General features: G+C 42.9%; 1 protein-coding gene across 1 annotated transcript in view; it reads left to right on the top strand.

The window, feature by feature from the left end:
• The first annotated feature begins 1,715 nt into the window (after window positions 1-1,715).
• LOC124718753 (carbonic anhydrase 13-like) overlaps window positions 1,716-12,204 on the top strand; it is a 113,183-nt gene continuing 102,694 nt past the window's right edge. The window contains exon 1 of the mRNA XM_047244367.1: window positions 1,716-1,791. The gene's annotated coding sequence lies outside the window, so the exon portion shown is untranslated. The remainder of the gene's footprint in view (window positions 1,792-12,204) is intronic.

The raw sequence follows: 12,204 nt of genomic DNA, 5'->3' as shown, positions 1-12,204 counted from the left end.
TACTTAAACCTAACTAACCTAAGGACATCACACACATCCATGCCCGAGGCAGGATTCGAACCTGCGACCGTAGCGGTCGCGCGGTTCCGGACTGAAGTGCCTAGAACCGCTCGGCCACTCCGGCCGGCTGTGACAGTAGGAATCGGTGGGTTTGTTTCATCACCGTTGGGCCATGGTGGAGAGATGCCAGCAATAAGTTGTCGGCATAAACGCAACATAAGCCACGCTTATCTTCATCAAATAAATAAAAACTAATACGTGCAGTTGAAGATGTAGTTATTACAGCGCATTAAGATTACTTGTCTGCCCGTCCACGAAGCCCTGCCGAATTCGAAACTCTGTGCCAAGCAACGTGACTGGCCTCTGTGTTGAAAGTACTGTCTAACGACATGCCTTGCACTAAACAAGAAAACACAGGACTAATCAGCAGGTGAAATCACAGAGTACAGAGCCCTTGAGCCATATGAGCGTTTGGCAACTCGCATAGTGATAAAAAAACGCGAAAATTGCGTGTAACAGATAGCCTCCAACAATATGCACAAGTTCATTTAAAATGGCAGAATCTCACCTCCAGAAAATTATAAATGAAAAAAATTGGTACCAACCTCACGAAAATCACAACCAGAACAGACTGATACCACATCGCAATAATAAATGAGGAGACTGATACTCCACGTGAATAAAACCTATACAGAACAAATTGCTACCGCTGATAACATTATAGGTTTCTCCACAAACTTCCTATACACATAGGATTTTAATGCACAACAGATCCATGATCCCCAAAAGTTCGTGGCCCCTTCCTTTAACCCGCACAACACCAAGGCAGGGAGGTACTTTATGCCCACCTTTTGAAAATATTATAATATAGTTACTTTATATGTTAAAATTTTGAAGAAAAATATTTATTGTTCTTAATGAACTCTTATACAAGGTTCTATAAATGCTTAAAAATTTTCAGTTAAGCTGTCCCCAAAAATTTAAGTGTACATAGTAGGTGTCACTTTCCACAATGAATGCTATTCAATATTTTCAGTTCCAAGACCTTACTGAAACATCAAAAACTCTATAAAAGGTATGTTGTGAGCAAAAGTAAGAAGAGTGAACGAAGTCTGCCTTTTAAAATACTTTTTGTGGCGGTCACAAAGTACCCCCAGCTTGGTAGTACATTTTACTGAAAATGCATTGAGTGTCAGTACTTCTTTGTAAGTATGTTCTTCTTATAAGCCAACAATTAAGGGATTTTGTTTTTTATTAACTTTTATTAGGGTGGCCATAAAGTACATCCTCCCATCCATCCCTTGATAATGCATAGTATGGAAAACGCATTGGTATTGCTTTAGTTAACAGTAGCGCTATCGCAAGGGGGAGATAGTGACCCGCACGAGACTAGCAAACCTGATATATTTCACAATAAAATACTAACTATGCCTGGCAGACAATAAGTTTCTTGAACTCAGAACAAATTTTAGGATTCTCTAGTGCCTTTGTTATTTTCACCAGATATGTGTGGGACGTCATGTCCTTAATTGCATTAGCTATGTTTATCTTTAGCAACGTTATTATCTATTCTTCTGTCCTAAATTACAGTGCTGGCTGATGAAGGACGCGTGCACGGAAGAGGAAACCCCAAAGTTCCTGGTGGTTATCGCTTGAGTGAACTAAGTAAGTACACTGTTCTACAGTAGAAGACTGCTCTCCACTCTCGTAGTAATCACCCTGCTATCCGTCATCACTCCACGAGCCCATCATTTACATTAAGATTAATTTTAGAAGACACACTGAAAAAAGGTAAGCCTACATTCATAGAATTTGCAGATTTAGCAAAAGCTTTTACAGCGTTGCCTGGCTTTCTGAAGATAGTGGAGATAAAACATGGAATGCGAAAGTTTGTCTACAACTTGTACAGAAACAAGACTGCATGAAAGCAAAGTTTTTGAGAGAAGAGTGAGACTGGGTAGCAGCCTCACCACGGCGTTGTTCGTTCTGTAGATTAAGTAAGCAATAAATTGAATCGATGAGAAGAAAGGAAAGGGGATTATAGTTCAAGGAGATGAAACAAAACCTACAAGTACAGTGTGTCGCATTCAAACTTCCCTGATTTCAAGAACCCAAGACAGAAAAACCACAGTAGGTACGACAATGAAAAATGCACCACATTATAGAGCATCTGAAAGAATTTATGTTCCCGCGTCACAAGTGCCAAGTATGGTCGCCAGAGTGCAGGATGGTCGCATGAAGTGAAAATGGCGACTCCACAGCAGCGCGCGCAAGCAGTAGTGTGGTTTGCAGAAACAAAATCGCCGATTACTGTGCGAAATTATCGTCGTGTGTATGAATGTGATCCACCTGATGCGAAAATAATTAACCAATGGTACAGGAAGTTTGTGGCAACAGGAAGTGCTCTGAAACATTCTGGCAGTGCACGTTACGCAGTTTCAGAAGACACCAGACAAACGTTTTTCAGAAGCCCACGTAAGTCAATTCGTTAAGCATCTAGGCAACCTTATGTACCTCGATCAACATTGCATCGTTAGTTCACCACCGTCTTCGTATGTGTGCTTACAAAGTGCAAATTCTGCAACATCTGACGCTGAACGACATACCACGCCGACAACAATTTGCTGGGGATATGCTGTAGCATATTGATATGGATGCCAGCTTCGTGGAAAGATGTTTATACTCAGATGAGGCAACCTTTCATCTATCAGGAAGGGTTAATAGGCGTAATGTTCGGATTTGGGGTTCGCAAAATCCGCGCTTTGTCATTGAACATGTTCGTGATAGCCCTAAACTAAACGTCTGGTGCGTGATAATGCACGACAGGATTGTTGGACCGTTCTTCTTTGCGGAACAAACAGTGAATGGGTCAGTGTATCTGGACATGTTGGAGCAGATTATGTACCCTCAGATACAAGACTTGCAACCCAACATCATTTTTCAACTAGATGGAGCGTCATCGCATTGGTCAATGGCTGTTCAGAAGTTCCTGGATAGGAAATTTCCCAATAGTTGGATCGGACACGGAGGACCCACTGCCTGGCCATCACGTTCACCTGACGTTATGCCGCTTGATTTCTTCATGTGGGGATTCGTGATGGACCGCGCGTATGCGACGAAAGTGGACAATATTGCTACGTTGCGAGATTGCATCACTAATGCTATTGCAACAATACCAGAGGAAATGGTACAAAGAACTTGGCAAGAAATTGAATATAGACTCGATATTCTTCGTGCTACAAATGGTTCACACGTAGAGATGTACTGGTGATAAACAGATAAATTCTTTGTCATGCTCTACAATGTGGTGCATTTTTCGTTATCGTATCTACTGTGGTTCTTTTTTCCTGGGTTTTTGAAACCAAGGAGGTTTGAATGTGACAGCTTGTATACAGGGCTGTCCATTGATTGTGACCGGGCCAAATATCTCACGAAATAAGTGTCAAACGAAAAAACTACAAAGAACGAAACTTGTCTAGCTTGAAGGGGAAACCAGATGGCGCTATGGTTGGCCCGCTAGATGGCGCTGCCATAGGTGAAACGGATATCAACAGCGCTTTTTTAAAAAAGGGGATCCCCATTTTTTATTACATATTTGTGCAGTACGTAAAGAAATAGGAATGTTTTAGTTGGACCACTTTTTTCACTTTGTGATAGATGGCGCTGTAATAGTCACAAACATATGGCTCACAATTTTAGACGAACAGTTGGTAACAGGTAGGTTTTTTAAATTAAAATACAGAACGTAGGTACGTTTGAACATTTTATTTCGATTGATCAAATGTGATACATGTACCTTTGTGAACTTATCATTTCTGAGAACGCATACTGTTACAGCGTGATTACCTGTAAATGCCACATTAATGCAATAAATGCTCAAAATGATGCCCGTCAACTTCAATGCATTTGGCAATATGTGTAACGACATTCCTCTCAACAGCAAGTAGTTCGCCTTCCGTAATGTTCGCACATGCATTGACAATGCGCTGACGCATGTTGTCAGGCGTTGTCGGTGGATCACGACAGCAAATATCCTTCAACTTTCCCCACAGAAAGGAATCCGGGGACGTCAGAACCGGTGAACGTGCGGGCCATGGTATGGTGCTTCGACGACCAATCCACCTGTCATGAAATATGCTATTCAATACCGCTTCAACCGCACGCGAGCTATGGGCCGGACATCCATCATGTTGGAAGTACATCGCCATTCTGTCATGCAGTGAAACGTCTTGTACTAACATCAGTAGAACATTACGTAAGAAATCAGCATACATTGCACCATTTAGATTGCCATCGATAAAATAGGGGCCAATTATCCTTCCTCCCATAATGGCGCACCCTACATTAACCCGCCAAGGTCGCTAATGTTCCACTTGTCGCAGCCATCGTGGATTTTCCGTTGCCCAATGATGTATATTATGCCGGTTTAAGTTACCGCTGTTGGTGAATGACGTTTCTTCGCTAAATAGAACACGTGCAAAAAATCTGTCATCGTCCGTAATTTCTCTTGTGCCCAGTGGCAGAACTTCACACGACGTTCAAAGTCGTCGCCATGCAATTCGTGGTGCATAGAAATATGGTATGGGTGCAATCGATGTTGATATAGCATTCACCACACCGACGTTTTTGAGATTCGCGATTCTCGCGCTATTTGTCTGTTACTGATGAGCGGATTAGCCGCTACAGCAGCTAAAACACCTACTTGGGCATCATCATTTGTTGCAGGTCGTGGTTGACGTTTCACATGTGGCTTACACTTCCTGTTTCCTTAAATAACGTAACTATCCGGCGAACGGTCCGGACACTTGGATGATGTCGTCCAGGATACCGAGCAGCATACATAGCAGACGCCCATTGGGCATTTTGATCACAATAGCCATACATCAACACGATATCGACCTTTCCACAATTGGTACACGGTTCATTTTAAGACGGGTAATGTATCACGAAGCAAATACAAAATGGCGGAATGTTACGTGATGCCACGTACTTATACGTTTGTGACTATTACAGCGCCATCTATCACAAAGGGAAAAAAGTGGTTCAACTAAAACATTCATATTTCTTCACGTACTACACGAATGTGTAATAAAAATGGGGGCTCCTATGTAAAAAAACGCAGTTGATATCCGTTTGACCTATGGCAGCGCCATCTAGCGGGCCAACCATAGCGCCGTGTCTGGTACCCCCTTCAAGCTAGACGAGTTTCGTTCTTTGTAGTTTTTTCATTTGATGCTTATTTCGTGAGGTACTTGGCCCGGTCACTATCAATGGACCACCCTGTATGTACTAATGTGTGGCATCTTTTCTTTCGGACATGTCAGAGACTACGTGGTATCTGCAGCTATGAAACATATTATGTAGCAGGACATAGGTGGGGATTCCAGATAGGTGATGCTAGGTGGAAGTGTGAGTTGGCCAGGGAGCATCCTCAGACAGTCCATGCAGTTGCGATAAACACTGCTTCTGGGTGGTGCAGTGGTCAACGCAGCTGCCTAATAAGCGGGAGGTCCCGGGTTTGAATCCCTGCTCAGCACACATTTTTCCTTGTCGCAGCTGATTCCACATAAAGTGTCGATGCAGCAGACACCAGTAGCCCCTGTCCTTACTGCCCCCATCCACCTCCAATTTACATAAAAATTACGTGGTTTGTCGATGGCATCGTAGTTAGGTCCTCGGAGACTTTTGCAGAGGCATGCGTCAATAAAATCTTCTCGGTTTACAAGCCGCGTCGTTTTGAATAAAGCACTCAAGCTTTCGACAGCTGTCTCCGCCATTGCCATCAGGAGTTGAAATCAGTGACTGCCAGTGGGCAGCTTGAATACGCTGAAGCGCCAAAGAAATTGGTATAGGCATGCATATTCAAATACAAAGGTATGTAAACAGGCAGAAGACGGCGTGGCAGTCGGCAACGCCTATACAAGACACCAAGCGTCTGCCACAATTGTTAGATCAGTTACTACTGCTAGAATGGCAGGTTATCAAGATTTAAGTGAGTCTGAACGTGATGTTATAGTCGGCGAAATAGCCATGGGACACAGCATCTCTGAGGTAGTGATGAAGTGTGGATTTTTCCGTACCATCATTTCATCAGTGTACTGTGAATATCAGAAGTCTGGTAAAACATCAAATCGCTGTGGCCGGAAAGAGATCCTGCAAGAAAGGGACCAACGATGAGTGAAGAGAATTGTTAAACTCGACAAAAGTGCAACCCTTTCGCAAATTGCTGCAGATTTCAATGCTGGGCCCTCAACAAGTGTCAGCTTGCGAACCATTCAACGAAACATCATCGATACGGGGTTTCGGAACTGAAGGCCCACTCGTGTAGCCTTGATGACTGTACGGCACAAAGCTTTACACATCGCCTGGACCCGCAACACCGACATTGGTCTGTTGATGACTGGAACATGTTGCCTGGTTGGGCGAGTCTCGTTTCTAATTGTATCAAGCAGATGGACTTGTACGGGTATGGAGACAACCTTATGAATCCACGGACTCTGCATGTCAGCAGGGGACTGTTCAAGCAGGTGGAGGTTCTGTAATATTGTGGGATGTGTACAGTTTGAGTCATATGGGACCCATGATTTACGTCTTGATACAACAGACAGGTGACACGTACATAAGAATCCTGTCTGAGAACCTGCATACATTCAAGTCCATTGTGCATTCCGACGGACTTGGGCAATTCCAGCAGGATAATGCAACAGCCCACACGTCCAGAATTGCTACAGGGTGGCGTCATGAACACTCGTCTGAGTTTAAACACTTTCGCTGGACAGCAAACTTCCCACACATGAACATTATTGAGCATATCTGTAATGCCTTGCAACGTGCTGTTCAGAAGAGATCTCCACTCCCTCGTACTCTTACGGATTTATGGACAGAACTGTAGGTCAGTTCCCTCCAGCATTACTTCACACATTACTCGATTCATTGCCACGTCGTGCTCGCCGGGACCCTACACGATATTAGGCACTTGTATCAGTTTCTTTGGCTCTTTAGTGTCGATGTAATGGCAGCGTCTGGAACCTTCCATGTAGGGTCGGAGTGACGCCTGGCAGTTGGGCACCTCCAAGCGGCTCCGTCCCACAGAGGGATGGAGTGACGTCGTATGGCACGAGCGGCGGGCGCCTCGTTTGAAACTGCCGCTCCAGCGTCCCTACAAGCGTCAAACCTACGTCAATACTTTCGCTCAATTTCCGAAGCCCACACCCATGCCCTATTAAGCGTGTACCACTGGTCTCTGTTAAAACTGTTGGTTTTTATTCTAATTTAGGGCATAAAATAAAATTTGTAAAAACGAAAGTTTTGTCTCTGACTACATAATACTCGGAGTCTGTTATCGGAGAAAAGGCCGAAATTTTATTGAGGCTTCGTAATTATATCAGATTATGTTTGGTTTGTGGACCACTCAACTGCGCGGTTTTTAGCGCCCGTACAAAGTCCCAGGTTTTACATCGTCCAATTTGTGCACAATCAAATCTAGCAACTGTCAAGAATGATGATGATAAAATGCTGAGGACAACACAAACACTCAGGCCCCGGCCAGACAATATCCCCAATACGGCCGAGAATCGAACCCGAAACCCCGTGATCCAGAGGCAGTAACGCTAGCCACTAGTCCACGAGCTGCGTACAATTATATCAGAGACAGCTTTGGACAACAAGTGAACAGAATTGATGTTGTTGTTGTTGTGGTCTTCAGTCCTGAGACTGGTTTGATGCAGCTCTCCATGCTACTCTGTCCTTTGCAAGCTTCTTCATCTCCCAGTACCTACTGCAACCTACGTCCTTCTGAATCTGTTTAGTGTATTCATCTCTTAGTTTCCCTCTACGATTTTTACCCTCCACACTGCCCTCCAATACTAAATTGGTGATCCCTTGATACCTCAGAACATGTCCTACCAACCGATCCCTTCTTCTAGTCAAGTTGTGCCACAAACTTCTCTTCTCCCCAATCCTGCTCAATACCTCCTCATTAGTATTATGATCTACCCATCTAATCTTCAGCATTCTTCTGTAGCACCACATTTCAAAAGCTTCTATTCTCTTCCTGCCCAAACTAGTTATCGTCCGTGTTTCACTTCCATACATGGCTACACTCCATGCAAATACTTTCAAAACCGACTTCCTGACACTTAAATCTATACTCGATGTTAACAAATTTCTCTTCTTCAGAAACGCTTTCCTTGCCGTTGCCAGACTACATTTTATATCCTCTCTACTTCGACCATCATCAGTTATTTTGCTCCCCAAATAGCAAAACTCCTTATCTACTTTAAGTGCCTCATTTCCTAATATAATTCCCTCAGAATCACTCGACTTAATTCGACTACATTCCATTATCCTTGTTTTACTTTTGTTGATGTTCTTCTTTATCCTCCTTTCAAGACACTATCCATTCCGTTCAACTGCTCTTCCAAGTCCCTTGCTGTCTCTGACAGAATTACAATGTCATCGGCGAACCTCAAAGTTTTTATTTCTTCTCCATGGATTTTAATACCTACTCCGAATTTTTCTTTTGTTTCCTTCACTGCTTGCTCAATATACAGATTGAATAACATCGGGGAGAGACTACAACCCTGTCTCACTCCCTTCCCAACCACTGCTTCCCTTTCATGTCCCTCGACTCTTATAACTGCCATCTGGTTTCTGTACAAATTGTAAATAGCCTTTCGCTCCCTGTATTTTACCCCTGTCATCTTCAGAATTTGAAAGAGAGTATTCCAGTCAACATTGTCAAAAGCTTTCTCTAAGTCTACAAATGCTAGAAACGTAGGTTTGCCTTTCCATAATCTAGCTTCTAAGATAAGTTGTAGGTTCAGCATTGCCTCACGTGTTCCAGTATTTCTACGGAATCCGAACCCATCTTCCCCGAGGTCGGCTTCTACCAGTTTTTCCATTCGTCTGTAAAGGATTCGCGTTAGTATTTTGCAGCTTTGACTTATTAAACTGATTGTTCGGTAATTTTCACATCTGTCAGCACCTGCTTTCTTTGGGATTGGAATTATTATATTCTTCTTGAAGTCTGAGGGTATATCGCCTGTTTCATACATCTTGCTCACCAGATGGTAGAGTGTAGTCAGGACTGGCTCTCCCAAGGCCGTCAGTAGGTCTAATGGAATGTTGTCTACTCCCGGAGCCTTGTTTCGACTCAGATCTTTCAGTGCTCTGTCAAACACTACACGCAGTATCGTATCTCCCATTTCATCTTCATCTACTTCCTCTTCCATTTCCATAATACTGTCCTCAAGTACATCGCCCTTGTGTAGACCCTCTATATACTCCTTCCACCTTTCTGCTTTCCCTTCTTTGCTTAGACCTGGGTTTCCATCGGAGCTCTTCATATTCATACATGTGGTTCTCTTAAATTTTCCTGTAGGCAGTATCTATCTTACCCCTAGTGAGATAAGCCTCTACATCCTTACATTTGTCCTCTAGCCATCCCTGGTTAGCCATTTTGCACTTCCTGTCGATCTCATTTTTGAGACGGATGGATAATATCTTGAAAATAGGTTGATGAACATCAAGGAAAGTAACATAAGGATAATTCATCTCTTCGTTCGTCATTCTACTGATTAGTTTGCTGCAGCCCATTTTGAATTCTCTCCTGGGCTACTAGTAATTCTCTGAACCTATGTCCTCAATTACTTCCTCGATGTTTTACAATCTCTATCTTTTCGTATAGTGTTTATCTTTTATTGCTTCCTCCAGTACCATGGAAAAACAGATGTTATATCATCCTCTCCCTCCTTCTTATCAGTGTTTTCTATATATTCCTTTCCACGCTCAAACAGCGGAGAACCTTCTGATTCCTTACCTTACCAGTCCACCTAATTTGCAACATCTTTCGTAGCAACACATCTCAAACGCTTTCATCATCTTCGTTTCCCATATTTTCATAATCCATGGCTCACTTTCATACTATGCTGCATCCGAAGTTAAATTTTCTTCCTCCAATTAAAGCCGATGTTTGACAATAACAGACCTCTCTTGAACAGGAATTCCCTCTTTGCCTGTGGTAATCTGTTTGCTTTTGTCCTCTTTGTTTTGCCCGTCAAATGTCTTATTGCTCCCAACGTAACAGAATTCCTTTGGCTTCCAAGGTAACAGAATTCCTTAAATTCATCTGCTTCGTGGTCCCCAATTTTGGTATTAAGTTTGTCGCTATTTGCATTTCCTCCACTTCACATTACTTTCATCTTTCTTCGGTTTGCTCTCAGACCATATTCTGAACTCATTATACTTTTCACTCCATTCAATAGTCCCTGTAGTTTTTCTTCACTTCCAATGAGGATATTGACATTATCAGCGAATCTTATCACAGACCTCCTTTCATTTTGAATTTTCATTCCACCCTTGACTATTTCTTTTATTTCCTCTCTTGCGTCTTCGGTGTGTAGACTGCACAGTAGAGCTGAAAAGATATGATGTTTAACTCGAGAACTGCGTTCTCATTCATCCATTCTCACTGTTCTCTCTTGGCTCTTCTACATATTGTACACTATGCGTGTTTCTCGATAGCTTACTCCTATTTTCCTCAAAATTTCGAACATCCTGTACTATTTCTCAATCTCGAACGCTTTTTCCATATTGAGAAATATTATGAAAATGTCTTGATCTTTCTTCGGTCTTGTTTCCACTATCAGGCGCAACACCAGAACTGCCTCTCTGGTGCGGTTCCTAAAGTCAAACTTATTGTCCTCCGACAGAATATGAATTTTCTTTTCCACTCTTCTGAATATTATTCTTGACAGCAACTTCACTGCATGAGATGTTAAGCTGATTGATCAATAATTCTCGTACTTTCCTGTCCTTGCCATCTCCGGGATTGTGCGGACGATATTTTTCCGAAAGTCTGACGGAACGCCTTCCATATCTACTGCTTCTTCTTCTATCACGTCATCATACGGTTACTCTCCCTCATAGAGGGCTCGAGTGCTCTCTTTCCACCTAACCTCTCATTCCTCTGTGTTGAAATGTGGATTTCCCATGGCACTCATGATATTGACGCCCTTGCTTTTAATGTCACCGAAGGTTGTTTTGACTCTTCTGTATGGTGAATCTGTCCTTCCGATGACCATTCATTTTCCGATTTCTTCATATTTTTCCTGCTGCCATTTCCCCTTGGCTTCCCAGCTCTTCCTATTTATTTCATTCCAGAGTAATTTATATTCTTGTCTTTCTTTCTTCCCCTGAACAATTTTGTACTTCCTTCTTTCGTCTATCAATTGAAGTATTCCATGTGTTACGCGAGGCTTTTTGCAGTTAACTTCCTAATGCCTCTGTTTATCTTCCCGACATTTATGGCGCTTCTTTTTAAAGACATCGCTTCTCTTCAAGTGGAGTACCTACTGTTGTATTGCTCACTGCAGTATCCACACCCTTTGCGAACTTCAAACTATTGCATCATTCATCAGTACTTTAGTATCACACTACCTTTCGTACTGGTTCTTCGTGACGAGTCTCTTAAACTTTATTTACCCTTCATCATTGCTAAACTGTGATCCGAGTCCGTATCTGCTCCTGGGTATGCGTTACAATGCAGAATCTGACTTCAGAATCTTTGATCGGGATGGAGTCCAGGTGGAATCCTTCCGTATTTCCAGACCTTTCCAAACTATGTCTTTTGCTCGTCTGATTTTTGAACAGTGTATTCGCTATTACTAACTGAAATTTATTGCAGAACTCAATTAGTTGTTCTCCTGCCTCATTCCTACTACCAAGCCCATACTCTCCTTTAAACATCCTTCTGTTTGTTCTCCTACAATAATATTCTAATCCCCCACGATTATTATGTTATCATCTCCCCTTTCATACTCAACGTCCCTTTCAGTACTCTCATATACACTGAAAAGCCCAGGAAACTGCTGCACCTGCCTAATATCGTGTAGGGCCCCCGCGAGCACGCAGAAATGCCGCAACACGACGTGCCATGGACTCGACTAATGTCTGAAGCAGTGCCGGAGGGAATTAACACAATGAATCCTGCAAGGCTGTCCATAAATCCGTAAGAGTACGAGGGGGTCGAGATCTCTTCTGAATAACACGTTGCAAGGCGTCCCAAATACGCTCAATAATGTTCATGTCTGGGAAGTTTGCTGTCCAGCGGAAGTGTTTAAAGTCTGAAGAGTGTTCCTGTAGCCACTCTGTAGCAATGCTGGACGTGTGGGGTGTCGCACTGTCCTGCTGGAAAGGCCAAGT

Source organism: Schistocerca piceifrons, chromosome 10 (genome assembly GCF_021461385.2).
Source record: "Schistocerca piceifrons isolate TAMUIC-IGC-003096 chromosome 10, iqSchPice1.1, whole genome shotgun sequence".
Taxonomy (NCBI): Eukaryota; Metazoa; Arthropoda; class Insecta; order Orthoptera; family Acrididae; genus Schistocerca; species Schistocerca piceifrons.
The sequence above is the reverse complement of the archived record's forward strand: the minus strand, read 5'-3'. Positions and strand labels throughout refer to the sequence as shown.